The sequence below is a fragment of the Nuphar pumila genome, chromosome 1 (assembly GCF_984573655.1).
Source record: "Nuphar pumila chromosome 1, dmNupPumi1.hap1.1, whole genome shotgun sequence".
NCBI lineage: Eukaryota > Viridiplantae > Streptophyta > Magnoliopsida > Nymphaeales > Nymphaeaceae > Nuphar > Nuphar pumila.
Genome location: NC_143249.1, coordinates 162,249,964 through 162,271,447, shown reverse-complemented (window position 1 = coordinate 162,271,447; position 21,484 = coordinate 162,249,964). Strand labels below are relative to the sequence as shown.

The 21,484-nt window shown below is 57.3% G+C and overlaps 40 non-coding genes across 40 annotated transcripts; all 40 read right to left on the bottom strand.

The window, feature by feature from the left end:
- Nucleotides 1-57: 57 nt before the first annotated feature.
- LOC149850928 (5S ribosomal RNA) lies at nt 58-176 on the bottom strand. Its single transcript, XR_016438040.1, has one exon. It is a non-coding gene; the product is annotated as a 5S ribosomal RNA (ribosomal RNA).
- Nucleotides 177-586: 410 nt separating this feature from the next.
- LOC149850927 (5S ribosomal RNA) lies at nt 587-705 on the bottom strand. The gene has a single exon (XR_016435180.1). It is a non-coding gene; the product is annotated as a 5S ribosomal RNA (ribosomal RNA).
- Nucleotides 706-1,128: 423 nt separating this feature from the next.
- LOC149850926 (5S ribosomal RNA) lies at nt 1,129-1,247 on the bottom strand. The gene has a single exon (XR_016438029.1). It is a non-coding gene; the product is annotated as a 5S ribosomal RNA (ribosomal RNA).
- A 423-nt stretch (nt 1,248-1,670) lies between these two features.
- LOC149850925 (5S ribosomal RNA) lies at nt 1,671-1,789 on the bottom strand. The gene has a single exon (XR_016426739.1). It is a non-coding gene; the product is annotated as a 5S ribosomal RNA (ribosomal RNA).
- Nucleotides 1,790-2,212: 423 nt separating this feature from the next.
- LOC149850924 (5S ribosomal RNA) lies at nt 2,213-2,331 on the bottom strand. The gene has a single exon (XR_016436493.1). It is a non-coding gene; the product is annotated as a 5S ribosomal RNA (ribosomal RNA).
- A 423-nt stretch (nt 2,332-2,754) lies between these two features.
- LOC149850923 (5S ribosomal RNA) lies at nt 2,755-2,873 on the bottom strand. The gene has a single exon (XR_016426737.1). It is a non-coding gene; the product is annotated as a 5S ribosomal RNA (ribosomal RNA).
- Nucleotides 2,874-3,296: 423 nt separating this feature from the next.
- On the bottom strand, nt 3,297-3,415 carry LOC149850922 (5S ribosomal RNA). The gene has a single exon (XR_016436482.1). It is a non-coding gene; the product is annotated as a 5S ribosomal RNA (ribosomal RNA).
- A 423-nt stretch (nt 3,416-3,838) lies between these two features.
- On the bottom strand, nt 3,839-3,957 carry LOC149850921 (5S ribosomal RNA). Its single transcript, XR_016434065.1, has one exon. It is a non-coding gene; the product is annotated as a 5S ribosomal RNA (ribosomal RNA).
- Nucleotides 3,958-4,379: 422 nt separating this feature from the next.
- On the bottom strand, nt 4,380-4,498 carry LOC149850920 (5S ribosomal RNA). Its single transcript, XR_016426954.1, has one exon. It is a non-coding gene; the product is annotated as a 5S ribosomal RNA (ribosomal RNA).
- Nucleotides 4,499-4,908: 410 nt separating this feature from the next.
- On the bottom strand, nt 4,909-5,027 carry LOC149850919 (5S ribosomal RNA). The gene has a single exon (XR_016426914.1). It is a non-coding gene; the product is annotated as a 5S ribosomal RNA (ribosomal RNA).
- A 391-nt stretch (nt 5,028-5,418) lies between these two features.
- LOC149850918 (5S ribosomal RNA) lies at nt 5,419-5,537 on the bottom strand. Its single transcript, XR_016425938.1, has one exon. It is a non-coding gene; the product is annotated as a 5S ribosomal RNA (ribosomal RNA).
- Nucleotides 5,538-5,947: 410 nt separating this feature from the next.
- LOC149850917 (5S ribosomal RNA) lies at nt 5,948-6,066 on the bottom strand. The gene has a single exon (XR_016435172.1). It is a non-coding gene; the product is annotated as a 5S ribosomal RNA (ribosomal RNA).
- Nucleotides 6,067-6,489: 423 nt separating this feature from the next.
- LOC149850916 (5S ribosomal RNA) lies at nt 6,490-6,608 on the bottom strand. The gene has a single exon (XR_016438018.1). It is a non-coding gene; the product is annotated as a 5S ribosomal RNA (ribosomal RNA).
- A 423-nt stretch (nt 6,609-7,031) lies between these two features.
- On the bottom strand, nt 7,032-7,150 carry LOC149850915 (5S ribosomal RNA). The gene has a single exon (XR_016426735.1). It is a non-coding gene; the product is annotated as a 5S ribosomal RNA (ribosomal RNA).
- A 423-nt stretch (nt 7,151-7,573) lies between these two features.
- LOC149850914 (5S ribosomal RNA) lies at nt 7,574-7,692 on the bottom strand. The gene has a single exon (XR_016436471.1). It is a non-coding gene; the product is annotated as a 5S ribosomal RNA (ribosomal RNA).
- Nucleotides 7,693-8,115: 423 nt separating this feature from the next.
- On the bottom strand, nt 8,116-8,234 carry LOC149850913 (5S ribosomal RNA). The gene has a single exon (XR_016434064.1). It is a non-coding gene; the product is annotated as a 5S ribosomal RNA (ribosomal RNA).
- A 422-nt stretch (nt 8,235-8,656) lies between these two features.
- On the bottom strand, nt 8,657-8,775 carry LOC149850912 (5S ribosomal RNA). Its single transcript, XR_016426856.1, has one exon. It is a non-coding gene; the product is annotated as a 5S ribosomal RNA (ribosomal RNA).
- Nucleotides 8,776-9,185: 410 nt separating this feature from the next.
- LOC149850911 (5S ribosomal RNA) lies at nt 9,186-9,304 on the bottom strand. Its single transcript, XR_016426904.1, has one exon. It is a non-coding gene; the product is annotated as a 5S ribosomal RNA (ribosomal RNA).
- A 423-nt stretch (nt 9,305-9,727) lies between these two features.
- On the bottom strand, nt 9,728-9,846 carry LOC149850910 (5S ribosomal RNA). Its single transcript, XR_016435047.1, has one exon. It is a non-coding gene; the product is annotated as a 5S ribosomal RNA (ribosomal RNA).
- Nucleotides 9,847-10,269: 423 nt separating this feature from the next.
- On the bottom strand, nt 10,270-10,388 carry LOC149850909 (5S ribosomal RNA). Its single transcript, XR_016435032.1, has one exon. It is a non-coding gene; the product is annotated as a 5S ribosomal RNA (ribosomal RNA).
- Nucleotides 10,389-10,811: 423 nt separating this feature from the next.
- LOC149850908 (5S ribosomal RNA) lies at nt 10,812-10,930 on the bottom strand. The gene has a single exon (XR_016435017.1). It is a non-coding gene; the product is annotated as a 5S ribosomal RNA (ribosomal RNA).
- A 423-nt stretch (nt 10,931-11,353) lies between these two features.
- Nucleotides 11,354-11,472, bottom strand: LOC149850907 (5S ribosomal RNA). Its single transcript, XR_016427142.1, has one exon. It is a non-coding gene; the product is annotated as a 5S ribosomal RNA (ribosomal RNA).
- A 423-nt stretch (nt 11,473-11,895) lies between these two features.
- On the bottom strand, nt 11,896-12,014 carry LOC149850906 (5S ribosomal RNA). Its single transcript, XR_016434987.1, has one exon. It is a non-coding gene; the product is annotated as a 5S ribosomal RNA (ribosomal RNA).
- Nucleotides 12,015-12,437: 423 nt separating this feature from the next.
- Nucleotides 12,438-12,556, bottom strand: LOC149850905 (5S ribosomal RNA). The gene has a single exon (XR_016436053.1). It is a non-coding gene; the product is annotated as a 5S ribosomal RNA (ribosomal RNA).
- A 422-nt stretch (nt 12,557-12,978) lies between these two features.
- LOC149850904 (5S ribosomal RNA) lies at nt 12,979-13,097 on the bottom strand. The gene has a single exon (XR_016434966.1). It is a non-coding gene; the product is annotated as a 5S ribosomal RNA (ribosomal RNA).
- Nucleotides 13,098-13,507: 410 nt separating this feature from the next.
- LOC149850903 (5S ribosomal RNA) lies at nt 13,508-13,626 on the bottom strand. The gene has a single exon (XR_016435171.1). It is a non-coding gene; the product is annotated as a 5S ribosomal RNA (ribosomal RNA).
- A 422-nt stretch (nt 13,627-14,048) lies between these two features.
- On the bottom strand, nt 14,049-14,167 carry LOC149850902 (5S ribosomal RNA). Its single transcript, XR_016425777.1, has one exon. It is a non-coding gene; the product is annotated as a 5S ribosomal RNA (ribosomal RNA).
- A 423-nt stretch (nt 14,168-14,590) lies between these two features.
- On the bottom strand, nt 14,591-14,709 carry LOC149850901 (5S ribosomal RNA). Its single transcript, XR_016433871.1, has one exon. It is a non-coding gene; the product is annotated as a 5S ribosomal RNA (ribosomal RNA).
- Nucleotides 14,710-15,132: 423 nt separating this feature from the next.
- Nucleotides 15,133-15,251, bottom strand: LOC149850900 (5S ribosomal RNA). The gene has a single exon (XR_016426734.1). It is a non-coding gene; the product is annotated as a 5S ribosomal RNA (ribosomal RNA).
- A 423-nt stretch (nt 15,252-15,674) lies between these two features.
- LOC149850899 (5S ribosomal RNA) lies at nt 15,675-15,793 on the bottom strand. The gene has a single exon (XR_016433869.1). It is a non-coding gene; the product is annotated as a 5S ribosomal RNA (ribosomal RNA).
- A 423-nt stretch (nt 15,794-16,216) lies between these two features.
- On the bottom strand, nt 16,217-16,335 carry LOC149850898 (5S ribosomal RNA). The gene has a single exon (XR_016426733.1). It is a non-coding gene; the product is annotated as a 5S ribosomal RNA (ribosomal RNA).
- Nucleotides 16,336-16,758: 423 nt separating this feature from the next.
- Nucleotides 16,759-16,877, bottom strand: LOC149850897 (5S ribosomal RNA). The gene has a single exon (XR_016426097.1). It is a non-coding gene; the product is annotated as a 5S ribosomal RNA (ribosomal RNA).
- Nucleotides 16,878-17,300: 423 nt separating this feature from the next.
- LOC149850896 (5S ribosomal RNA) lies at nt 17,301-17,419 on the bottom strand. The gene has a single exon (XR_016427223.1). It is a non-coding gene; the product is annotated as a 5S ribosomal RNA (ribosomal RNA).
- Nucleotides 17,420-17,841: 422 nt separating this feature from the next.
- On the bottom strand, nt 17,842-17,960 carry LOC149850895 (5S ribosomal RNA). Its single transcript, XR_016425806.1, has one exon. It is a non-coding gene; the product is annotated as a 5S ribosomal RNA (ribosomal RNA).
- Nucleotides 17,961-18,383: 423 nt separating this feature from the next.
- LOC149850894 (5S ribosomal RNA) lies at nt 18,384-18,502 on the bottom strand. Its single transcript, XR_016434063.1, has one exon. It is a non-coding gene; the product is annotated as a 5S ribosomal RNA (ribosomal RNA).
- Nucleotides 18,503-18,924: 422 nt separating this feature from the next.
- Nucleotides 18,925-19,043, bottom strand: LOC149850893 (5S ribosomal RNA). The gene has a single exon (XR_016426855.1). It is a non-coding gene; the product is annotated as a 5S ribosomal RNA (ribosomal RNA).
- Nucleotides 19,044-19,453: 410 nt separating this feature from the next.
- LOC149850892 (5S ribosomal RNA) lies at nt 19,454-19,572 on the bottom strand. Its single transcript, XR_016426893.1, has one exon. It is a non-coding gene; the product is annotated as a 5S ribosomal RNA (ribosomal RNA).
- Nucleotides 19,573-19,963: 391 nt separating this feature from the next.
- LOC149850891 (5S ribosomal RNA) lies at nt 19,964-20,082 on the bottom strand. The gene has a single exon (XR_016425904.1). It is a non-coding gene; the product is annotated as a 5S ribosomal RNA (ribosomal RNA).
- A 410-nt stretch (nt 20,083-20,492) lies between these two features.
- LOC149850890 (5S ribosomal RNA) lies at nt 20,493-20,611 on the bottom strand. Its single transcript, XR_016426376.1, has one exon. It is a non-coding gene; the product is annotated as a 5S ribosomal RNA (ribosomal RNA).
- Nucleotides 20,612-21,034: 423 nt separating this feature from the next.
- LOC149850889 (5S ribosomal RNA) lies at nt 21,035-21,153 on the bottom strand. Its single transcript, XR_016434101.1, has one exon. It is a non-coding gene; the product is annotated as a 5S ribosomal RNA (ribosomal RNA).
- Between the last annotated feature and the right edge of the window lie 331 nt (nt 21,154-21,484).

Below are 21,484 nucleotides of genomic sequence, written 5' to 3'. Positions count from 1 at the left end.
AGTGAAAAGAAGGTCGGAGGTTGGTGCCGACGACAAAAAAGCGCCGAAGGCAAAAAGAGAGTGCAACACAAGGACTTCCCAGGAGGTCACCCATCCCAGTACTACTCTCGCTCAAGCACGCTTAACTTCAGAGTTCTGATGGGATCCGGTGCTTTAGTGCTGGTATGATCGCACCCGTTACATGTTGCGCGAAAAAATGCTCTTATGCCTCACGCGGGAGCCGTGGGGGCCGCAACGCACAAACCGACTAGTCATCATAGAAACGCCCGAAATGATCTTAAACGGCATCTAAAACGGTCCCGAACCGACTTCGTCTGTTCGTCACGTCGTAGCCAGCGGAACGAGCTTTCCGTGGCCAGGAAAATCGCCGAATTTCGACATCGGCGTGCCAAGTTACGGTCTGGCGAGCCGGAACTGCTGCGTTTGTCGCACGCCGCGGCTCGTGTCGGGTGCCGGCGCTGCGGCGCGCAAGGCGAGGGTGAAAGGGAAGCAGAAGACCTCGATGGATCAGATACGGTGTGTTGCGGGAAGTGAAAAGAAGGTCGGAGGTTGGTGCCGACGACAAAAAAGCGCCGAAGGCAAAAAGAGAGTGCAACACGAGGACTTCCCAGGAGGTCACCCATCCCAGTACTACTCTCGCCCAAGCACGCTTAACTTCAGAGTTCTGATGGGATCCGGTGCTTTAGTGCTAGTGTGATCGCACCCGTTACATGTTGCGCGAAAAAATGCTCTTATGCCTCACGCGGGAGCCGTGGGGGCCGCAACGCACGAACCGACTAGCCGTCATAAAAACGGCTTCGAAAAACGCCCGAAATGAGCTTAAACGGCATCCGAAACGGTCCCGAACCGACTTCGTCTGTTCGTCACGTCGTAGCCAGCGGAACGTGCTTTCCGTGGGCAGGAAAATCGCCGAATTTCGACATCGGCGTGCCAAGTTACGGTCCGGCGAGCCGGAACTGCTGCGTTTGTCGCACGCCGCGGCTCGTGTCGGGTGCCAGCGCTGCGGTGCGCAAGGCGAGGGTGAAAGGGAAGCAGAAGACCTCGATGGATCAGATACGGTGTGTTGCGGGAAGTGAAAAGAAGGTCGGAGGTTGGTGCCGACGACAAAAAAGCGCCGAAGGCAAAAAGAGAGTGCAACACAAGGACTTCCCAGGAGGTCACCCATCCCAGTACTACTCTCGCTCAAGCACGCTTAACTTCAGAGTTCTGATGGGATCCGGTGCTTTAGTGCTGGTATGATCGCACCCGTTACATATTGCGCGAAAAAATGCTCTTATGCCTCACGCGGGAGCCGTGGGGGCCGCAACGCACGAACCGACTAGCTGTCATAAAAACGGCCCCGAAAAACGCCCGAAACTAGCTTAAACGGCATCCGAAACGGTCCTGAACCGACTTTGTCTGTTCGCCACGTCGTAGCCAGCGAAACGAGCTTTCCGTGGCCACGAAAATCATCGAATTTCGACATCGGCGTGCCAAGTTACAGTCCGGAGAGCCGGAACTGCTGCTTTTGTCGCACGCCGCGGCTCGTGTCGGGTGCGGGCGCTGCGGCGCGCAAGGCGAGGGTGAAAGGGAAGCAGAAGACCTTGATGGATCAGATACGGTGTGTTGCGGTAAGTGAAAAGAAGGTCGGAGGTTGGTGCCGACGACAAAAAAGCGCCGAAGGTAAATAGAGAGTGCAACACGAGGACTTCCCAGGAGGTCACCCATTCCAGTACTACTCTCGCCCAAGCACGCTTAACTTCGGAGTTCTGATGGGATCCGGTGCTTTAGTGCTGGTATGATCGCACACGTTACATGTTGCGCGAAAAAATGCTCTAGTGCCTCACGCGGGAGCCGTGGGGGCCGCAACGCACGAACCGACTAGCCGTCATAGAAACGGCCCCGAAAAACGACTGAAATTAGCTTAAACGGCATCCGAAACGGTCCCGAACCGACTTCGTCTGTTCGCCATGTCGTAGCCAGCGGAACGAGCTTTCCGTGGCCACAAAAATCGCCGAATTCCGACATCGGCGTGCCAAGTTACGGTCCGGCGAGCCGGAACTGCTGCTTTTGTCGCACGCCGCGGCTCGTGTCGGGTGTCGGCGCTGCGGCGCGCAAGGCGAGGGTGAAAGGGAAGCAGAAGACCTCGATGGATCAGATACGGTGTGTTGCGGTAAGTGAAAAGAAGGTCGGAGGTTAGTGCCGACGACAAAAAAACGTCGAAGGCAAAAAGAGAGTGCAACACGAGGACTTCCCAGGAGGTCACCCATCCCAGTACTACTCTCGCCCAAGCACGCTTAACTTCGGAGTTCTGATGGGATCCGGTTCTTTAGAACTGGTATGATCGCACCCGTTACACGTTGCGCGAAAAAATGCTCTTATGCCTCACGCGGGAGCCGTGGGGGCCGCAACGCACGAACCGACTAGCCGTCATAGAAACGACCCCGAAAAACGACCGAAACGAGCTTAAACGGCATTCGAAACGGTCCCGAACCGACTTTGTCTGTTCGCCACGTCGTAGCCAGCGGAGCGAGCTTTCCGTGTCCTCGAAAATCGCCGAATTCCGACATCGGCGTGCCAAGTTACGGTCCGGAGAGCCGGAACTGCTGCTTTTGTCGCACGCCGCGGCTCGTGTCGGGTGCGGGCGCTGCGGCGCGCAAGGCGAGGGTGAAAGGGAAGCAGAAGACCTTGATGGATCAGATACGGTGTGTTGCGGTAAGTGAAAAGAAGGTCGGAGGTTGGTGCCGACGACAAAAAAGCGCCGAAGGTAAATAGAGAGTGCAACACGAGGACTTCCCAGGAGGTCACCCATTCCAGTACTACTCTCGCCCAAGCACGCTTAACTTCGGAGTTCTGATGGGATCCGGTGCTTTAGTGCTGGTATGATCGCACACGTTACATGTTGCGCGAAAAAATGCTCTTATGCCTCACGCGGGAGCCGTGGGGGCCGCAACGCACGAACCGACTAGCCGTCATAGAAACGGCCCCGAAAAACGACTGAAACTAGCTTAAACGGCATCCGAAACGGTCCCGAACCGACTTCGTCTGTTCGCCATGTCGTAGCCAGCGGAACGAGCTTTCCGTGGCCACAAAAATCGCCGAATTCCGACATCGGCGTGCCAAGTTACGGTCCGGCGAGCCGGAACTGCTGCTTTTGTCGCACGCCGCGGCTCGTGTCGGGTGTCGGCGCTGCGGCGCGTAAGGCGAGGGTGAAAGGGAAGCAGAAGACCTCGATGGATCAGATACGGTGTGTTGCGGTAAGTGAAAAGAAGGTCGGAGGTTGGTGCCGACGACAAAAAAGCGTCGAAGGCAAAAAGAGAGTGCAACACGAGGACTTCCCAGGAGGTCACCCATCCCAGTACTACTCTCGCCCAAGCACGCTTAACTTCGGAGTTCTGATGGGATCCGGTTCTTTAGAACTGGTATGATCGCACCCGTTACACGTTGCGCGAAAAAATGCTCTTATGCCTCACGCGGGAGCCGTGGGGGCCGCAACGCACGAACCGACTAGCCGTCATAGAAACGACCCCGAAAAACGACCGAAACGAGCTTAAACGGCATTCGAAACGGTCCCGAACCGACTTTGTCTGTTCGCCACGTCGTAGCCAGCGGAGCGAGCTTTCCGTGGCCACGAAAATCGCCGAATTCCGACATCGGCGTGCCAAGTTACGGTCCGGAGAGCCGGAACTGCTGCTTTTGTCGCACGCCGCGGCTCGTGTCGGGTGCCGGCGCTGCGGCGCGCAAGGCGAGGGTGAAAGGGAAGCAGAAGACCTCGATGGATCAGATACGGTGTGTTGCGGGAAGTGAAAAGAAGGTCGGAGGTTGGTGCCGACGACAAAAAAGCGCCAAAGGCAAAAAGAGAGTGCAACACGAGGACTTCCCAGGAGGTCACCCATCCCAGTACTACTCTCGCCCAAGCACGCTTAACTTTGGAGTTCTGATGGAATCCGGTGCTTTAGTGCTGGTATGATCGCACCCGTTACATGTTGCGAGAAAAAATGCTCTTATGCCTCACGCGGGAGCCGTGGGGGCCGCAACGCACAAACCGACTAGCCGTCATAGAAACGCCCCGAAAAACGCCCGAAACGAGCTTAAACGGCATCTGAAACGGTCCCGAACCGACTTCGTCTGTTCGTCACGTCGTAGCCAGCGGAACGTGCTTTCCGTGGCCAGGAAAATCGCCGAATTTCGACATCGGCGTGCCAAGTTACGGTCCGGCGAGCCAAAACTGCTGCGTTTGTCGCACGCCGCGGCTCGTGTCGGGTGCCGGCGCTGCGGCGCGCAAGGCGAGGGTGAAAGGGAAGCAGAAGACCTCGATGGATCAGATACGGTGTGTTGCGGGAAGTGAAAAGAAGGTCGGAGGTTGGTGCCGACGACAAAAAAGCGCCGAAGGCAAAAAGAGAGTGCAACACGAGGACTTCCCAGGAGGTCACCCATGCCAGTACTACTCTCGCCCAAGCACGCTTAGCTTCGGAGTTCTGATGGGATCCGGTGCTTTAGTGCTGGTATGATCGCACCCGTTACATGTTGCGCGAAAAAATGCTCTTATGCCTCACGCGGGAGCCGTGGGGGCCGCAACGCACAAACCGACTAGCCGTCATAGAAACGCCCGAAATGAGCTTAAACGGCATCTGAAACGGTCCCGAACCGACTTCGTCTGTTCGTCACGTCGTAGCCAGCGGAACGAGCTTTCCGTGGCCAGGAAAATCGCCGAATTTCGACATCGGCGTGCCAAGTTACGGTCCGGAGAGCCGGAACTGCTGCGTTTGTCGCACGCCGCGGCTCGTGTCGGGTGCGGGCGCTGCGGCGCGCAAGGCGAGGGTGAAAGGGAAGCAGAAGACCTCGATGGATCAGATACGGTGTGTTGCGGTAAGTGAAAAGAAGGTCGGAGGTTGGTGCCGACGACAAAAAAGCGCCGAAGGCAAAAAGAGAGTGCAACACGAGGACTTCCCAGGAGGTCACCCATCCCAGTACTACTCTCGCCCAAGCACGCTTAACTTCAGAGTTCTGATGGGATCCGGTGCTTTAGTGCTGGTATGATCGCACCCGTTACATGTTGCGCGAAAAAATGCTCTTATGCCTCACGCGGGAGCCGTGGGGGCCGCAACGCATGAACCGACTAGCCGTCATAGAAACGGCCTCCGAAACAGTCCCGAACCGACTTCGTCTGTTCGCCACGTCGTAGCCAGCGAAACGAGCTTTCAGTGGCCACGAAAATCGCCGAATTCCGACATCGGCGTGCCAAGTTACGGTCTGGCGAGCCGGAACTGCTGCGTTTGTCGCACGCCGCGGCTCCTGTCGGGTGCCGGCGCTGTGGCGCGCAAGGCGAGGGTGAAAGGGAAGCAGAAGACCTCGATGGATCAGATACGGTGTGTTGCGGGAAGTGAAAAGAAGGTCGGAGGTTGGTGCCGACGACAAAAAAGCGCCGAAGGCAAAAAGAGAGTGCAACACAAGGACTTCCCAGGAGGTCACCCATCCCAGTACTACTCTCGCTCAAGCACGCTTAACTTCAGAGTTCTGATGGGATCCGGTGCTTTAGTGCTAGTATGATCGCACCCGTTACATGTTGCGCGAAAAAATGCTCTTATGCCTCACGCGGGAGCCGTGGGGGCCGCAACGCACAAACCGACTAGTCATCATAGAAACGCCCGAAATGATCTTAAACGGCATCTAAAACGGTCCCGAACCGACTTCGTCTGTTCGTCACGTCGTAGCCAGCGGAACGAGCTTTCCGTGGCTAGGAAAATCGCCGAATTTCGACATCGGCGTGCCAAGTTACGGTCTGGCGAGCCGGAACTGCTGCGTTTGTCGCACGCCGCGGCTCGTGTCGGGTGCCGGCGCTGCGGCGCGCAAGGCGAGGGTGAAAGGGAAGCAGAAGACCTCGATGGATCAGATACGGTGTGTTGCGGGAAGTGAAAAGAAGGTCGGAGGTTGGTGCCGACGACAAAAAAGCGCCGAAGGCAAAAAGAGAGTGCAACACGAGGACTTCCCAGGAGGTCACCCATCCCAGTACTACTCTCGCCCAAGCACGCTTAACTTCAGAGTTCTGATGGGATCCGGTGCTTTAGTGCTAGTGTGATCGCACCCGTTACATGTTGCGCGAAAAAATGCTCTTATGCCTCACGCGGGAGCCGTGGGGGCCGCAACGCACGAACCGACTAGCCGTCATAAAAACGGCTTCGAAAAACGCCCGAAATGAGCTTAAACGGCATCCGAAACGGTCCCGAACCGACTTCGTCTGTTCGTCACGTCGTAGCCAGCGGAACGTGCTTTCCGTGGGCAGGAAAATCGCCGAATTTCGACATCGGCGTGCCAAGTTACGGTCCGGCGAGCCGGAACTGCTGCGTTTGTCGCACGCCGCGGCTCGTGTCGGGTGCCAGCGCTGCGGTGCGCAAGGCGAGGGTGAAAGGGAAGCAGAAGACCTCGATGGATCAGATACGGTGTGTTGCGGGAAGTGAAAAGAAGGTCGGAGGTTGGTGCCGACGACAAAAAAGCGCCGAAGGCAAAAAGAGAGTGCAACACAAGGACTTCCCAGGAGGTCACCCATCCCAGTACTACTCTCGCTCAAGCACGCTTAACTTCAGAGTTCTGATGGGATCCGGTGCTTTAGTGCTGGTATGATCGCACCCGTTACATATTGCGCGAAAAAATGCTCTTATGCCTCACGCGGGAGCCGTGGGGGCCGCAACGCACGAACCGACTAGCTGTCATAAAAACGGCCCCGAAAAACGCCCGAAACTAGCTTAAACGGCATCCGAAACGGTCCTGAACCGACTTTGTCTGTTCGCCACGTCGTAGCCAGCGAAACGAGCTTTCCGTGGCCACGAAAATCATCGAATTTCGACATCGGCGTGCCAAGTTACAGTCCGGAGAGCCGGAACTGCTGCTTTTGTCGCACGCCGCGGCTCGTGTCGGGTGCGGGCGCTGCGGCGCGCAAGGCGAGGGTGAAAGGGAAGCAGAAGACCTTGATGGATCAGATACGGTGTGTTGCGGTAAGTGAAAAGAAGGTCGGAGGTTGGTGCCGACGACAAAAAAGCGCCGAAGGTAAATAGAGAGTGCAACACGAGGACTTCCCAGGAGGTCACCCATTCCAGTACTACTCTCGCCCAAGCACGCTTAACTTCGGAGTTCTGATGGGATCCGGTGCTTTAGTGCTGGTATGATCGCACACGTTACATGTTGCGCGAAAAAATGCTCTAGTGCCTCACGCGGGAGCCGTGGGGGCCGCAACGCACGAACCGACTAGCCGTCATAGAAACGGCCCCGAAAAACGACTGAAATTAGCTTAAACGGCATCCGAAACGGTCCCGAACCGACTTCGTCTGTTCGCCATGTCGTAGCCAGCGGAACGAGCTTTCCGTGGCCACAAAAATCGCCGAATTCCGACATCGGCGTGCCAAGTTACGGTCCGGCGAGCCGGAACTGCTGCTTTTGTCGCACGCCGCGGCTCGTGTCGGGTGTCGGCGCTGCGGCGCGCAAGGCGAGGGTGAAAGGGAAGCAGAAGACCTCGATGGATCAGATACGGTGTGTTGCGGTAAGTGAAAAGAAGGTCGGAGGTTAGTGCCGACGACAAAAAAACGTCGAAGGCAAAAAGAGAGTGCAACACGAGGACTTCCCAGGAGGTCACCCATCCCAGTACTACTCTCGCCCAAGCACGCTTAACTTCGGAGTTCTGATGGGATCCGGTTCTTTAGAACTGGTATGATCGCACCCGTTACACGTTGCGCGAAAAAATGCTCTTATGCCTCACGCGGGAGCCGTGGGGGCCGCAACGCACGAACCGACTAGCCGTCATAGAAACGACCCCGAAAAACGACCGAAACGAGCTTAAACGGCATTCGAAACGGTCCCGAACCGACTTTGTCTGTTCGCCACGTCGTAGCCAGCGGAGCGAGCTTTCCGTGTCCTCGAAAATCGCCGAATTCCGACATCGGCGTGCCAAGTTACGTTCCGGAGAGCCGGAACTGCTGCTTTTGTCGCACGCCGCGGCTCGTGTCGGGTGCCGGCGCTGCGGCGCGCAAGGCGAGGGTGAAAGGGAAGCAGAAGACCTCGATGGATCAGATACGGTGTGTTGCGGGAAGTGAAAAGAAGGTCGGAGGTTGGTGCCGACGACAAAAAAGCGCCGAAGGCAAAAAGAGAGTGCAACACGAGGACTTCCCAGGAGGTCACCCATCCCAGTACTACTCTCGCCCAAGCACGCTTAACTTTGGAGTTCTGATGGAATCCGGTGCTTTAGTGCTGGTATGATCGCACCCGTTACATGTTGCGAGAAAAAATGCTCTTATGCCTCACGCGGGAGCCGTGGGGGCCGCAACGCACAAACCGACTAGCCGTCATAGAAACGCCCCGAAAAACGCCCGAAACGAGCTTAAACGGCATCTGAAACGGTCCCGAACCGACTTCGTCTGTTCGTCACGTCGTAGCCAGCGGAACGTGCTTTCCGTGGCCAGGAAAATCGCCGAATTTCGACATCGGCGTGCCAAGTTACGGTCTGGCGAGCCAAAACTGCTGCGTTTGTCGCACGCCGCGGCTCGTGTCGGGTGCCGGCGCTGCGGCGCGCAAGGCGAGGGTGAAAGGGAAGCAGAAGACCTCGATGGATCAGATACGGTGTGTTGCGGGAAGTGAAAAGAAGGTCGGAGGTTGGTGCCGACGACAAAAAAGTGCCGAAGGCAAAAAGAGAGTGCAACACGAGGACTTCCCAGGAGGTCACCCATGCCAGTACTACTCTCGCCCAAGCACGCTTAACTTCGGAGTTCTGATGGGATCCGGTGCTTTAGTGCTGGTATGATCGCACCCGTTACATGTTGCGCGAAAAAATGCTCTTATGCCTCACGCGGGAGCCGTGGGGGCCGCAACGCACAAACCGACTAGCCGTCATAGAAACGCCCGAAATGAGCTTAAACGGCATCTGAAACGGTCCCGAACCGACTTCGTCTGTTCGTCACGTCGTAGCCAGCGGAACGAGCTTTCCGTGGCCAGGAAAATCGCCGAATTTCGACATCGGCGTGCCAAGTTACGGTCCGGAGAGCCGGAACTGCTGCGTTTGTCGCACGCCGCGGCTCGTGTCGGGTGCGGGCGCTGCGGCGCGCAAAGCGAGGGTGAAAGGGAAGCAGAAGACCTCGATGGATCAGATACGGTGTGTTGCGGTAAGTGAAAAGAAGGTCGGAGGTTGGTGCCGACGACAAAAAAGCGCCGAAGGCAAAAAGAGAGTGCAACACGAGGACTTCCCAGGAGGTCACCCATCCCAGTACTACTCTCGCCCAAGCACGCTTAACTTCAGAGTTCTGATGGGATCCGGTGCTTTAGTGCTGGTATGATCGCACCCGTTACATGTTGCGCGAAAAAATGCTCTTATGCCTCACGCGGGCGCCGTGGGGGCCGCAACGCACAAACCGACTAGCCGTCATAGAAACGGCCCCGAAAAATGCCCGAAACGAGCTTAAACGGCATCTGAAACGGTCCCGAACCGACTTCGTCTGTTCGCCACGTCGTAGCCAGTGGAACGAGCTTTCCGTGGCCACCAAAATCGCCGAATTCCGACATCGGCGTGCCAAGTTACGGTCCGGCGACCCGGAACTGCTGCGTTTGTCGCACGCCGCGGCTCGTGTCGGGTGCTGGCGCTGCGGCGCGCAAGGCGAGGGTGAAAGGGAAGCAGAAGACCTCGATGGATCAGATACGGTGTGTTGCGGGAAGTGAAAAGAAGGTCGGAGGTTGGTGCCGACGACAAAAAAGTGCCGAAGGCAAAAAGAGAGTGCAACACGAGGACTTCCCAGGAGGTCACCCATCCCAGTACTACTCTCGCCCAAGCACGCTTAACTTCGGAGTTCTGATGGGATCCGGTGCTTTAGTGCTGGTATGATCGCACCCGTTACATGTTGCGCGAAAAAATGCTCTTATGCCTCACGCGGGAGCCGTGGGGGCCGCAACGCACGAACCAACTAGCCGTCATAGAAACGGCCCCGAAAAACGCTCGAAACGAGCTTAAACGGCATCCGAAACGGTCCCGAACCGACTTCGTCTGTTCGCCACGTCGTAGCCAGCGGAACGAGCTTTCCGTGGCCACGAAAATCGCCGAATTCCGACATCGGCGTGCCAAGTTACGGTCCGGCGACCCGGAACTGCTGCGTTTGTCGCACGCCGCGGCTCGTGTCGGGTGCCGGCGCTGCGGCGCGCAAGGCGAGGGTGAAAGGGAAGCAGAAGACCTCGATGGATCAGATACGGTGTGTTGCGGGAAGTGAAAAGAAGGTCGAAGGTTGGTGCCGACGACAAAAGAGCGCCGAAGGCAAAAAGAGAGTGCAACACGAGGACTTCCCAGGAGGTCACCCATCCCAGTACTACTCTCGCCCAAGCACGCTTAACTTCGGAGTTCTGATGGGATCCGGTGCTTTAGTGCTGGTATGATCGCACCCGTTACATGTTGCGCGAAAAAATGCTCTTATGCCTCACGCGGGAGCCGTGGGGGCCGCAACGCACGAACCGACTAGCCGTCATAGAAACGGCCCCGAAAAACGCCCGAAACGAGCTTAAACGGCATCCGAAACGGTCCCGAACTGACTCTGTCTGTTCGCCACGTCGTAGCCAGCGGACCGAGCTTTCCGTGGCCACGAAAATTGCCGAATTCCGACATCGGCGTGCCAAGTTACGGTCCGGCGACCCGGAACTGCTGCGTTTGTCGCACGCCGCGGCTCGTGTCGGGTGCCGGCGCTGCGGCGCGCAAGGCGAGGGTGAAAGGGAAGCAGAAGACCTCGATGGATCAGATACGGTGTGTTGCGGGAAGTGAAAAGAAGGTCGGAGGTTGGTGCCGACGACAAAAAAGCGCCGAAGGTAAAAAGAGAGTGCAACACGAGGACTTCCCAGGAGGTCACCCATCCCAGTACTACTCTCGCCCAAGCACGCTTAACTTCGGAGTTCTGATGGGATCCGGTGCTTTAGTGCTGGTATGATCGCACCCGTTACATGTTGCGCGAAAAAATGCTCTTATACCTTACGCGGGAGCCGTGGGGGCCGCAACGCACGAACCGACTAGCCGTCATAGAAACGGCCGCGAAAAACGCCCGAAACGAGCTTAAACGGCATCCGAAACGGTCCCGAACCGACTTCGTCTGTTCGCCACGTCGTAGCCAGCGGAACGAGCTTTCCGTGGCCACGAAAATCGCCGAATTTCGACATCGGCGTGCCAAGTTACGGTCCGGCGACCCGGAACTGCTGCGTTTGTCGCACGCCGCGGCTCGTGTCGGGTGCCGGCGCTGCGGCGCGCACGGCGAGGGTGAAAGGGAAGCAGAAGACCTCGATGGATCAGATACGGTGTGTTGCGGGAAGTGAAAAGAAGGTCGGAGGTTGGTGCCGACGACAAAAAAGCGCCGAAGGCAAAAAGAGAGTGCAACACGAGGACTTCCCAGGAGGTCAGCCATCCCAGTACTACTCTCGCCCAAGCACGCTTAACTTCGGAGTTCTGATGGGATCCGGTGCTTTAGTGCTGGTATGATCGCACCCGTTACATGTTGCGCGAAAAAATGCTCTTATGCCTCACGCGGGAGCCGTGGGGGCCGCAACGCACGAACCGACTAGCCGTCATAGAAACGGCCCCGAAAAATGCCCGAAACGAGCTTAAACGGCATCTGAAACGGTCCCGAACCAACTTCGTCTGTTCGCCACGTCGTAGCCAGCGGAACGAGCTTTCCGTGGCCACGAAAATCGCCGAATTCCGACATCGGCGTGCCAAGTTACGGTCCGGCGACCCGGAACTGCTGCGTTTGTCGCACGCCGCGGCTCGTGTCGGGTGCCGGCGCTGCGGCGCGCAAGGCGAGGGTGAAAGGGAAGCAGAAGACCTCGATGGATCAGATACGGTGTGTTGCGGGAAGTGAAAAGAAGGTCGAAGGTTGGTGCCGACGACAAAAAAGCGCCGAAGGCAAAAAGAGAGTGCAACACGAGGACTTCCCAGGAGGTCACCCATCCCAGTACTACTCTCGCCCAAGCACGCTTAACTTCGGAGTTCTGATGGGATCCGGTGCTTTAGTGCTGGTATGATCGCACCCGTTACATGTTGCGCGAAAAAATTCTCTTATGCCTCACGCGGGAGCCGTGGGGGCCGCAACGCACGAACCGACTAGCCGTCATAGAAACGGCCCCGAAAAACGCCCGAAACGAGCTTAAACGGCATCCGAAACGGTCCCGAACCGACTTCGTCTGTTCGCCACGTCGTAGCCAGCGGAACGAGCTTTCCGTGGCCACGAAAATCGCCGAATTCCGACATCGGCGTGCCAAGTTACGGTCCGGCGACCCGGAACTGCTGCGTTTGTCGCACGCCGCGGCTCGTGTCGGGTGCCGGCGCTGCGGCGCGCAAGGCGAGGGTGAAAGGGAAGCAGAAGACCTCGATGGATCAGATACGGTGTGTTGCGGGAAGTGAAAAGAAGGTCGAAGGTTGGTGTCGACGACAAAAAAGCGCCGAAGGCAAAAAAAGAGTGCAACACGAGGACTTCCCAGGAGGTCACCCATCCCAGTACTACTCTCGCCCAAGCACGCTTAACTTCGGAGTTCTGATGGGATCCGGTGCTTTAGTGCTGGTATGATTGCACCCGTTATTGTTGCGCGAAAAAATGCTCTTATGCCTCACGCGGGAGCCGTGGGGGCCGCAACGCACGAACCGACTAGCCGTCATAGAAACGGCCCCGAAAAACGCCCGAAACGAGCTTAAACGGCATCCGAAACGTTCCCGAACCGACTTTGTCTGTTCGCCACGTCGTAGCCAGCGGAACGAGCTTTCCGTGGCCACGAAAATCGCCGAATTCCGACATCGGCGTGCCAAGTTACGGTCCGACGACCCGGAACTGCTGCGTTTGTCGCACGCCGCGGCTCGTGTCGGGTGCCGGCGCTGCGGCGCGCAAGGCGAGGGTGAAAGGGAAGCAGAAGACCTCGATGGATCAGATACAGTGTGTTGCGGGAAGTGAAAAGAAGGTCGGAGGTTGGTGCCGACGACAAAAAAGCGCCGAAGGCAAAAAGAGAGTGCAACACGAGGACTTCCCAGGAGGTCACCCATCCCAGTACTACTCTCGCCCAAGCACGCTTAACTTCGGAGTTCTGATGGGATCCGGTGCTTTAGTGCTGGTATGATCGCACCCGTTACATGTTGCGCGAAAAAATGCTCTTATGCCTCACGCGGGAGCCGTGGGGGCCGCAACGCACAAACCGACTAGCCGTCATAGAAACGCCCGAAATGAGCTTAAACGGCATCTGAAACGGTCCCGAACCGACTTCGTCTGTTCGTCACGTCGTAGCCAGCGGAACGAGCTTTTCGTGGCCAGGAAAATCGCCGAATTTCGACATCGGCGTGCCAAGTTACGGTCCGGCGAGCCGGAACTGCTGCGTTTGTCGCACGCCGCGGCTCGTGTCGGGTGCCGGCGCTGCGGCGCGCAAGGCGAGGGTGAAAGGGAAGCAGAAGACCTCGATGGATCAGATACGGTGTGTTGCGGGAAGTGAAAAGAAGGTCGGAGGTTGGTGCCGACGACAAAAAAGCGCCGAAGGCAAAAAGAGAGTGCAACACGAGGACTTCCCAGGAGGTCACCCATCCCAGTACTACTCTCGCCCAAGCACGCTTAACTTCAGAGTTCTGATGGGATCCGGTGCTTTAGTGCTAGTGTGATCGCACCCGTTACATGTTGCGCGAAAAAATGCTCTTATGCCTCACGCGGGAGCCGTGGGGGCCGCAACGCACGAACCGACTAGCCGTCATAAAAACGGCCCCGAAAAACGCCCGAAATGAGCTTAAACGGCATCTGAAACGGTCCCGAACCGACTTCGTCTGTTCGTCACGTCGTAGCCAGCGGAACGAGCTTTCCGTGGCCAGGAAAATCGCCGAATTTCGACATCGGCGTGCCAAGTTACGGTCCGGCGAGCCAGAACTGCTGCTTTTGTCGCACGCCGCGGCTCGTGTCGGGTGCCGGCGCTGCGGCGTGCAAGGCGAGGGTGAAAGGGAAGCAGAAGACCTCGATGGATCAGATACGGTGTGTTGCGGGAAGTGAAAAGAAGGTCGGAGGTTGGTGCCGACGATAAAAAGCGCCGAAGGCAAAAAGAGAGTGCAACACGAGGACTTCCCAGGAGGTCACCCATCCCAGTACTACTCTCGCCCAAGCACGCTTAACTTCAGAGTTCTAATGGGATCCGGTGCTTTAGTGCTAGTGTGATCGCACCCGTTACATGTTGCGCGAAAAAATGCTCTTATGCCTCACGCGGGAGCCGTGGGGGCCGCAACGCACGAACCGACTAGCCGTCATAAAAACGGCCCCGAAAAACGCTCGAAATGAGCTTAAACGGCATCCGAAACGGTCCCGAACCGACTTCGTCTGTTCGCCACGTCGTAGCCAGCGGAACGAGCTTTCCGTGGCCACGAAAATCGCCGAATTCCGACATCGGTGTGCCAAGTTACAGTCCGGAGAGCCGGAACTGCTGCTTTTGTCGCACGCCGCGGCTCGTGTCGGGTGCGGGCGCTGCGGCGCGCAAGGCGAGGGTGAAAGGGAAGCAGAAGACCTTGATGGATCAGATACGGTGTGTTGCGGTAAGTGAAAAGAAGGTCGGAGGTTGGTGCCGACGACAAAAAAGCGCCGAAGGTAAATAGAGAGTGCAACACGAGGACTTCCCAGGAGGTCACCCATTCCAGTACTACTCTCGCCCAAGCACGCTTAACTTCGGAGTTCTGATGGGATCCGGTGCTTTAGTGCTGCTATGATCGCACACGTTACATGTTGCGCGAAAAAATGCTCTTATGCCTCACGCGGGAGCCGTGGGGGCCGCAACGCACGAACCGACTAGCCGTCATAGAAACGGCCCCGAAAAACGACTGAAACTAGCTTAAACGGCATCCGAAACGGTCCCGAACCGACTTCGTCTGTTCGCCACGTCGTAGCCAGCGGAACGAGCTTTCCGTGGCCACGAAAATCGCCGAATTCCGACATCGGTGTGCCAAGTTACAGTCCGGAGAGCCGGAACTGCTGCTTTTGTCGCACGCCGCGGCTCGTGTCGGGTGCGGGCGCTGCGGCGCGCAAGGCGAGGGTGAAAGGGAAGCAGAAGACCTTGATGGATCAGATACGGTGTGTTGCGGTAAGTGAAAAGAAGGTCGGAGGTTGGTGCCGACGACAAAAAAGCGCCGAAGGTAAATAGAGAGTGCAACACGAGGACTTCCCAGGAGGTCACCCATTCCAGTACTACTCTCGCCCAAGCACGCTTAACTTCGGAGTTCTGATGGGATCCGGTGCTTTAGTGCTGGTATGATCGCACACGTTACATGTTGCGCTAAAAAATGCTCTTATGCCTCACGCGGGAGCCGTGGGGGCCGCAACGCACGAACCGACTAGCCGTCATAGAAACGGCCCCGAAAAATGACTGAAACTAGCTTACACGGCATCCGAAACGGTCCCGAACCGACTTCGTCTGTTCGCCACGTCGTAGCCAGCGGAACGAGCTTTCCGTGGCCACGAAAATCGCCGAATTCCGACATCGGTGTGCCAAGTTACAGTCCGGAGAGCCGGAACTGCTGCTTTTGTCGCACGCCGCGGCTCGTGTCGGGTGCGGGCGCTGCGGCGCGCAAGGCGAGGGTGAAAGGGAAGCAGAAGACCTTGATGGATCAGATACGGTGTGTTGCGGTAAGTGAAAAGAAGGTCGGAGGTTGGTGCCGACGACAAAAAAGCGCCGAAGGTAAATAGAGAGTGCAACACGAGGACTTCCCAGGAGGTCACCCATTCCAGTACTACTCTCGCCCAAGCACGCTTAACTTCGGAGTTCTGATGGGATCCGGTGCTTTAGTGCTGCTATGATCGCACACGTTACATGTTGCGCGAAAAAATGCTCTTATGCCTCACGCGGGAGCCGTGGGGGCCGCAACGCACGAACCGACTAGCCGTCATAGAAACGGCCCCGAAAAACGACTGAAACTAGCTTAAACGGCATCCGAAACGGTCCCGAACCGACTTCGTCTGTTCGCCACGTCGTAGCCAGCGGAACGAGCTTTCCGTGGCCACGAAAATCGCCGAATTCCGACATCGGTGTGCCAAGTTACAGTCCGGAGAGCCGGAACTGCTGCTTTTGTCGCACGCCGCGGCTCGTGTCGGGTGCGGGCGCTGCGGCGCGCAAGGCGAGGGTGAAAGGGAAGCAGAAGACCTTGATGGATCAGATACGGTGTGTTGCGGTAAGTGAAAAGAAGGTCGGAGGTTGGTGCCGACGACAAAAAAGCGCCGAAGGTAAATAGAGAGTGCAACACGAGGACTTCCCAGGAGGTCACCCATTCCAGTACTACTCTCGCCCAAGCACGCTTAACTTCGGAGTTCTGATGGGATCCGGTGCTTTAGTGCTGGTATGATCGCACACGTTACATGTTGCGCGAAAAAATGCTCTTATGCCTCACGCGGGAGCCGTGGGGGCCGCAACGCACGAACCGACTAGCCGTCATAGAAACGGCCCCGAAAAATGACTGAAACTAGCTTACACGGCATCCGAAATGGTCCCGAACCGACTTCGTCTGTTCGCCACGTCGTAGCCAGCGGAACGAGCTTTCCGTGGCCACAAAAATCGCCGAATTCCGACATCGGCGTGCCAAGTTACGGTCCGGCGAGCCGGAACTGCTGCTTTTGTCGCACGCCGCGGCTCGTGTCGGGTGTCGGCGCTGCGGCGCGCAAGGCGAGGGTGAAAGGGAAGCAGAAGACCTCGATGGATCAGATACGGTGTGTTGCGGTAAGTGAAAAGAACGTCGGAGGTTGGTGCCGACCACAAAAAAGCGTCGAAGGCAAAAAGAGAGTGCAACACGAGGACTTCCCAGGAGGTCACCCATCCCAGTACTACTCTCGCCCAAGCACGCTTAACTTCGAAGTTCTGATGGGATCCGGTTCTTTAGAACTGGTATGATCGCACCCGTTACATGTTGCGCGAAAAAATGCTCTTATGCCTCACGCGGGAGCCGTGGGGGCCGCAACGCACGAACCGACTAGCCGTCATAGAAACGACCCCGAAAAACGACCGAAACGAGCTTAAACGGCATCCGAAACGGTCCCGAACCGACTTTGTCTGTTAGCCACGTCGTAGCCAGCGGAACGAGCTTTCCGTGGCCACGAAAATCGCCGAATTCCGACATCGGCGTGCCAAGTTACGGTCCGGAGAGCCGGAACTGCTGCTTTTGTCGCACGCCGCGGCTCGTGTCGGGTGCCGGCGCTGCGGCGCGCAAGGCGAGGGTGAAAGGGAAGCAGAAGACCTCGATGGATCAGATACGGTGTGTTGCGGGAAGTGAAAAGAAGGTCGGAGGTTGGTGCCGACGACAAAAAAGCGCCGAAGGCAAAAAGAGAGTGCAACACGAGGACTTCCCAGGAGGTCACCCATCCCAGTACTACTCTCGCCCAAGCACGCTTAACTTCGGAGTTCTAATGGAATCCGGTGCTTTAGTGCTGGTATGATCGCACCCGTTACATGTTGCGCGAAAAAATGCTCTTATGCCTCACGCGGGAGCCGTGGGGGCCGCAACGCACAAACCGACTAGCCGTCATAGAAACGCCCCGAAAAACGCCCGAAACGAGCTTAAACGGCATCTGAAACGGTCCCGAACCGACTTCGTCTGTTCGTGACGTCGTAGCCAGCGGAACGTGCTTTCCGTGGCCAGGAAAATCGCCGAATTTCGACATCGGCGTGCCAAGTTACGGTCCGGCGAGCCGGAACTGCTGCGTTTGTCGCACGCCGCGGCTCGTGTCGGGTGTCGGCGCTGCGGCGCGCAAGGCGAGGGTGAAAGGGAAGCAGAAGACCTCGATGGATCAGATACGGTGTGTTGCGGTAAGTGAAAAGAAGGTCGGAGGTTGGTGCCGACGACAAAAAAGCGTCGAAGGCAAAAAGAGAGTGCAACACGAGGACTTCCCAGGAGGTCACCCATCCCAGTACTACTCTCGCCCAAGCACGCTTAAGTTCGGAGTTCTGATGGGATCCGGTTCTTTAGAACTGGTATGATCGCACCCGTTACACGTTGCGCGAAAAAATGCTCTTATGCCTCACGCGGGAGCCGTGGGGGCCGCAACGCACGAACCGACTAGCCGTCATAGAAACGACCCCGAAAAACGACCGAAACGAGCTTAAACGGCATTCGAAACGGTCCCGAACCGACTTTGTCTGTTCGCCACGTCGTAGCCAGCGGAGCGAGCTTTCCGTGGCCACGAAAATCGCCGAATTCCGACATCGGCGTGCCAAGTTACGGTCCGGAGAGCCGGAACTGCTGCTTTTGTCGCACGCCGCGGCTCGTGTCGGGTGCCGGCGCTGCGGCGCGCAAGGCGAGGGTGAAAGGGAAGCAGAAGACCTCGATGGATCAGATACGGTGTGTTGCGGGAAGTGAAAAGAAGGTCGGAGGTTGGTGCCGACGACAAAAAAGCGCCGAAGGCAAAAAGAGAGTGCAACACGAGGACTTCCCAGGAGGTCACCCATCCCAGTACTACTCTCGCCCAAGCACGCTTAACTTTGGAGTTCTGATGGAATCCGGTGCTTTAGTGCTGGTATGATCGCACCCGTTACATGTTGCGAGAAAAAATGCTCTTATGCCTCACGCGGGAGCCGTGGGGGCCGCAACGCACAAACCGACTAGCCGTCATAGAAACGCCCCGAAAAACGCCCGAAACGAGCTTAAACGGCATCTGAAACGGTCCCGAACCGACTTCGTCTGTTCGTCACGTCGTAGCCAGCGGAACGTGCTTTCCGTGGCCAGGAAAATCGCCGAATTTCGACATCGGCGTGCCAAGTTACGGTCCGGCGAGCCAAAACTGCTGCGTTTGTCGCACGCCGCGGCTCGTGTCGGGTGCCGGCGCTGCGGCGCGCAAGGCGAGGGTGAAAGGGAAGCAGAAGACCTCGATGGATCAGATACGGTGTGTTGCGGGAAGTGAAAAGAAGGTCGGAGGTTGGTGCCGACGACAAAAAAGCGCCGAAGGCAAAAAGAGAGTGCAACACGAGGACTTCCCAGGAGGTCACCCATGCCAGTACTACTCTCGCCCAAGCACGCTTAACTTCGGAGTTCTGATGGGATCCGGTGCTTTAGTGCTGGTATGATCGCACCCGTTACATGTTGCGCGAAAAAATGCTCTTATGCCTCACGCGGGAGCCGTGGGGGCCGCAACGCACAAACCGACTAGCCGTCATAGAAACGCCCGAAATGAGCTTAAACGGCATCTGAAACGGTCCCGAACCGACTTTGTCTGTTCGTCACGTCGTAGCCAGCGGAACGAGCTTTCCGTGGCCAGGAAAATCGCCGAATTTCGACATCGGCGTGCCAAGTTACGGTCCGGAGAGCCGGAACTGCTGCGTTTGTCGCACGCCGCGGCTCGTGTCGGGTGCGGGCGCTGCGGCGCGCAAGGCGAGGGTGAAAGGGAAGCAGAAGACCTCGATGGATCAGATACGGTGTGTTGCGGTAAGTGAAAAGAAGGTCGGAGGTTGGTGCCGACGACAAAAAAGCGCCGAAGGCAAAAAGAGAGTGCAACACGAGGACTTCCCAGGAGGTCACCCATCCCAGTACTACTCTCGCCCAAGCACGCTTAACTTCAGAGTTCTGATGGGATCCGGTGCTTTAGTGCTGGTATGATCGCACCCGTTACATGTTGCGCGAAAAAATGCTCTTATGCCTCACGCGGGAGCCGTGGGGGCCGCAACGCATGAACCGACTAGCCGTCATAGAAACGGCCTCCGAAACAGTCCCGAACCGACTTCGTCTGTTCGCCACGTCGTAGCCAGCGAAACGAGCTTTCAGTGGCCACGAAAATCGCCGAATTCCGACATCGGCGTGCCAAGTTACGGTCTGGCGAGCCGGAACTGCTGCGTTTGTCGCACGCCGCGGCTCCTGTCGGGTGCCGGCGCTGCGGCGCGCAAGGCGAGGGTGAAAGGGAAGCAGAAGACCTCGATGGATCAGATACGGTGTGTTGCGGGAAGTGAAAAGAAGGTCGGAGGTTGGTGCCGACGACAAAAAAGCGCCGAAGGCAAAAAGAGAGTGCAACACAAGGACTTCCCAGGAGGTCACCCATCCCAGTACTACTCTCGCTCAAGCACGCTTAACTTCAGAGTTCTAATGGGATCCGGTGCTTTAATGCTGGTATGATCGCACCCGTTACATGTTGCGCGAAAAAATGCTCTTATGCCTCACGCGGGAGCCGTGGGGGCCGCAACGCACAAACCGACTAGTCATCATAGAAACGCCCGAAATGAGCTTAAACGGCATCTAAAACGGTCCCGAACCGACTTCGTCTGTTCGTCACGTCGTAGCCAGCGGAACGAGCTTTCCGTGGCCAGGAAAATCGCCGAATTTCGACATCGGCGTGCCAAGTTACGGTCTGGCGAGCCGGAACTGCTGCGTTTGTCGCACGCCGCGGCTCGTGTCGGGTGCCGGCGCTGCGGCGCGCAAGGCGAGGGTGAAAGGGAAGCAGAAGACCTCGATGGATCAGATACGGTGTGTTGCGGGAAGTGAAAAGAAGGTCGGAGGTTGGTGCCGACGACAAAAAAGCGCCGAAGGCAAAAAGAGAGTGCAACACGAGGACTTCCCAGGAGGTCACCCATCCCAGTACTACTGTCGCCCAAGCACGCTTAACTTCAGAGTTCTGATGGGATCCGGTGCTTTAGTGCTAGTGTGATCGCACCCGTTACATGTTGCGCGAAAAAATGCTCTTATGCCTCACGCGGGAGCCGTGGGGGCCGCAACGCACGAACCGACTAGCCGTCATAAAAACGGCCCCGAAAAACGCCCGAAATGAGCTTAAACGGCATCCGAAACGGTCCCGAACCGACTTCGTCTGTTCGTCACGTCGTAGCCAGCGGAACGTGCTTTCCGTGGGCAGGAAAATCGCCGAATTTCGACATCGGCGTGCCAAGTTACGGTCCGGCGAGCCGGAACTGCTGCGTTTGTCGCACGCCGCGGCTCGTGTCGGGTGCCAGCGCTGCGGCGCGCAAGGCGAGGGTGAAAGGGAAGCAGAAGACCTCGATGGATCAGATACGGTGTGTTGCGGGAAGTGAAAAGAAGGTCGGAGGTTGGTGCCGACGACAAAAAAGCGCCGAAGGCAAAAAGAGAGTGCAACACAAGGACTTCCCAGGAGGTCACCCATCCCAGTACTACTCTCGCTCAAGCACGCTTAACTTCAGAGTTCTGATGGGATCTGGTGCTTTAGTGCTGGTATGATCGCACCCGTTACATATTGCGCGAAAAAATGCTCTTATGCCTCACGCGGGAGCCGTGGGGGCCGCAACGCACGAACCGACTAGCTGTCATAAAAACGGCCCCGAAAAACGCCCGAAACTAGCTTAAACGGCATCCGAAACGGTCCTGAACCGACTTTGTCTGTTCGTACGTCGTAGCCAGCGGAACGAGCTTTCCGTGGCCACGAAAATCATCGAATTTCGACATCGGCGTGCCAAGTTACAGTCCGGAGAGCCGGAACTGCTGCTTTTGTCGCACGCCGCGGCTCGTGTCGGGTGCGGGCGCTGCGGCGCGCAAGGCGAGGGTGAAAGGGAAGCAGAA